Genomic DNA, 4,608 nt, shown 5'->3' with positions numbered 1-4,608 from the left:
TTATAGTAAAGTTAATTAAGCTTTAAATAAAAATGCAGATTTACTAGGCTATGTTAAAATATTTCTTAGGTTCAAATTTAAAATTTACTGTCTAAACTAATACATTTGTTGGATTAAAATGCATATCGTTTCCTGATTGATGTCTTTAAGACTAAACAGATATTTTGCTTGGTGAATGTACTAAATAACAAAATCAATTTTCTCAGTGAATGTCTGAAAAAAATATACACAGCTAAGAATTAATATTTAAATAAAGCATTCATCTACCACCCCCCACAATTATTTATAGAGCAAAAGCTGTTTAATCTTCAATTTGCAAATAAGATATTCATTTTAAAAAGAATGCATACCCCTTTTAAGTAAATTGCTCTTTAAAAAAAAAATCATCTAGGCTCACTCTAACATGGTGCAATTAACACTTCCTGTCCTGAATCTCAATCACTTGCTAACACTATTTGCAATCCCTGGATCAGTACTTCCTGAACCAGTTGTATTGCCTCTGTGTACATGTTCACAGTGTAATACCATTAATAACATTCTGATCACTTTTCACTTCTTTCCATCTCAAACATGCTGGAATTCATAGTATGAACATATTCTATGCTATTTTACATGGGAATCAGAGAGTAAAAAACATCCATCCAAGAAATCAGCAGAAATCTTCTATAATTGTAACTGTCATGCTTTAAAGCTGCACAAATTTATTTCAGGATGGAAAAACACTAAATACACTTTGTATGACAAATATCAGGAATTTTGAAGAGGAGATGGCATTAAATATTATAGACATTTCAACAAATAAAATTTATTTGATTATTCTCTTTAAAAAAGCCAACAATTTATAAAGGATAACTGAAAACTTTATTGTAAAATATTTCATTTACTTTTTAAATTGTGAATATTTCATATATCAAATGTTAAACATAAAACTTAAATAATTTTTTCTTTTAAAATATTCATAGAAATAATATCTGCTCTTAGTATATCTATCAGTATATTTCCTAATCCCAAATTCAGTTAAGTATACCACCATAAGGAATCTACCTATGTATCTATCCTTGTGTATCTATCCTTATATCTATATATCTGTATGATTTAGACATTTTGAAGTGATACAATTATTAAATATCAATACTCAAATAAAAGCAATTTTCTAATGTGAATGTGTTTTTTCCTTAAAAAACTAAAAATAGACCTACCATATGACCCAGCAATCCCACTACTAGGCATACACCCTGAGAAAACCATAATTCAAAAAGAGTCACGTACCGCAATGTTCATTGCAGCTCTATTTACAATAGCCAGGACATGGAAGCAACCTAAGTGTCCATCGACAAATGAATGGATAAAGAAGATGTGGCACATATATACAATGGAATATTCCTCAGCCATAAAAAGAAACGAAATTGAATTATTTGCAGTGAGGTGGATGGACCTAGAGTCTGTTGTACAGAGTGAAGTAAATCAGAAAGAGAAAGACAAATAGCATCTGCTAACACATATATATGAAATCTAAAAAAAAAAGGTTCTGAAGAACCTACAGGCAGGACAGGAATAAAAACACATATGTAGCGAATGGATTTGAGGACACGGGGAGTTGGAAGGGTAAGCTGGGACGAAGTGAGAGAGTGGCATGGACATATATACACTACCAAATGTAAAATAGATAGCTAGTGGGAAGCATCCACATAGCACAGGGAGATCAGCTCGGTGCTTTGTGACCACCTTGAGGGGTGGGATAGGGAGGATGGGAGGGAGATGCAAGAGAGAGGGCATATGGGGATATATGTATACCTATAGCTGATTCACTTTGTTATATAGCAGAAACTAACACGCCATTGTAAAGCAATTATACTCCAATAAAGATGTTAAAAAATAATAATAAATAAATAAATAATATGAGTTAAAGAAAAAGATTAAAAAATGTGTTCTATCATTTCAGACTGAACAATAACCATTCTTGCTATGCCCATTCATTTTAATATAATAATAATGAATAGTGTAAAGCATAAAGAAACCTATTAGGCATCACATGCTTATAATGTGTATGAACTATTTCCAAAAAGCCTTTAAGAATGTTCATTTTGTTAAAATTATCCTCATTTTGTAGATAAAATAACATTTGGCGATATCTTGTATGCCTTGGTCCTATTTCGATTTATTATAAACTAGATCAGGACTGATTTGGACCGTAACAAATAGTGATTGTTTCAGGCAGCAATAAATAGTGATTGAGATATTATCAATATCTCTGTATCAATGGTCCTATAGAATACAGTATACCTAGAGTATTACAGAAAGATAAGATTACTTAATTGTATCCATTTATTTTACATTTTTATTTGAATGATTTTTTCTGTATTAGAGGAAATTGAACAATAAAAATGCATCCTTGTGATTAATCTATAATTTGCAAGAAGGGTTTGGACACTTCATAAGTACAGTGCCATTCAAAGAGAATTATATTTGAGAAATTAAATTCAAAGTTTAACAAAGATTGGTATCTGCCACTCATTACAGGGTTAAATATTTTTTCTTTGCAAAAAAAGAGCTCCTTGGAATCCTTCATTCGATTTAAATTATTTAATCAAATAAGACAATGTACAGTGTTAGTCAAATGAGAAAATTCTAGGAAGGTTTTCCCAGTGAGGATGTACCCATGGTCATATTGATAGAGTTAATGAGATTTGGATACTTGGGTATAAAAACCTCTTATTAAGGGGGAAAAATGTGTTATATCTCTGAAAGATTTTGGTATACATTTGACAAAACCAGTGGCTATAATAGATAAAAAGCTTAATTCTCCATTTTGCATTATTGTTTGTTCTGAGTAGTTTGTAGTTTGTAAAATATGTGCATATGTGCATGCACGCACACATGTGCATGCACGTGTGCTCACACCACACACACACACACACACACACACACACACACACACCCCTACCCAGGGAACACTTTCCTATTTAGAGTGATATTACTGAGATCCAATTTGTAATAACAAGCATTATGTAAGTCACGTAGAAAATTAAGTAAATTACTCAAGGTCATAGATATCTAGGTTTAGAACCTAGGTTTCTTTTCTTTGTTTATATACTATTTGTTGTTTGTGTTAGATAAATGCTGTTTACTTGGAGTTCACATTTTCATTTAGATATTTTTCTCCTTTTTGGATATTAAAATATCCACTACATTCGAATATATAAAATTAATATAACAATGAAAATATAACCTGACAAATAAATATTTGTCTCTTTTTAATGTATGATACCAGTGCCTGTCTATGACTGAAAAGATGAAATAATGTAACATATAGCCACAGATATGAAAGGTAATAAAATCATGTAAAATAATATGATGTGCAACTTTGGACAAATGCATTCTAAAAACTAAGCAAATGGAGCCCTCAGTCAGACGAGCGCAGAGACGCTTCTGGAAGTAGCATCACCATGGCTGCCCAAGTAGAACCCCAATTTCAGTTCAAATTGGTATTGATTGGGGATGGTGGTACTGGTAAAACTACATTTGTGAGATGTCATCTGACTGGTGAATTTTAGAAGTATGTAGCTACCTTGGGTGTTGAGGTCCATCCCCTTGTGTTCCATACCAACAGATGACCTGTTAAGTTCAATGTATGGGATACAGCTGGTCAGGAGAAATTTGGTGGATTGAGAGATGGCTATTATATCCAAGCTCAGTGTGCCATTATAATGTTTAATGTAACATCGAGAGTTACTTACAAGAATGTGCATAACTGGCATAGAGACCTGGCATAGAGATCACATCCCCATCGTGTTGTGTGGCAACAAAGTGGACATTAAGGACAGAAAGGTTAAGGCAAAGTCAATTGTCTTCCACCGAAAGAAGTATCATCAGTACTATGACATTTCTGCCAAAAGTAACTACAACTTTGAAAAGCTTCCTCTGGCTTGCTAGAAAACTGATCGGAGACCCTAACTTAGAGTTTGTCGCCATGCCTGCTTTTGCCCCGCCAGAGGTGGTCATGGGCCCAGCGTTGGCAGTGCAGTACAAGCACGATCTAGAGGTTGCTCAGACAACTGCCCTCCTGGATGAAGATGATGACCCGTGAGAAAGTGAAGCTGGAGCCCAGCGTCAGAAGTCTAGTTTTATAGGCAACTGACCTGTGATGTCAGTGGTACAACATGTTTGCCTCTTTATTATATAGCTAAGCAGAGCATGTGATTAATCTTTGGGATGCTGAAAGAGACGAATGGGCTTCGGAGTGAATGTGGCAGTTAAAAAAAAAAAAAACCTTCATTTTTTTTGTACCTGCATATTTATGTATTTTGGGACACAGTTATTTCCTCCTTGAGTTTCACGTATAAGACTGCTATAGTCACATCACAATATTCAGTGGTGGAATCTTGTTTGTTACTGTCATTCCCATTTCTTTCCATTTAGAATCAGAATAAAGTTGTATTTCAAATATCTAAAAAAAAAATAAGCAAATGGATGTTTTTATAGTGAAGCATAAATTAACAAAATTGACAAGGGACAGTTTCGATTTTATTTAAAATGTTCCATAACATAGAAAATATAAAAAATCTTATCCAATCATCTTACCAGGTTATAACAGCACAAAAACATTAT

The 4,608-nt window shown here is 33.2% G+C and overlaps 1 pseudogene; it reads left to right on the top strand.

Moving 5' to 3' along the window:
* Positions 1-3,407: 3,407 nt before the first annotated feature.
* Positions 3,408-4,087, top strand: LOC132518274 (GTP-binding nuclear protein Ran-like; annotated as a pseudogene).
* The last annotated feature ends 521 nt before the right edge of the window (positions 4,088-4,608 follow it).

This window comes from Lagenorhynchus albirostris, chromosome 3 (assembly GCF_949774975.1).
Source record: "Lagenorhynchus albirostris chromosome 3, mLagAlb1.1, whole genome shotgun sequence".
In the NCBI taxonomy this organism is placed as follows: Eukaryota; Metazoa; Chordata; class Mammalia; order Artiodactyla; family Delphinidae; genus Lagenorhynchus; species Lagenorhynchus albirostris.
This window is presented reverse-complemented; position numbering and strand designations above follow the sequence as displayed.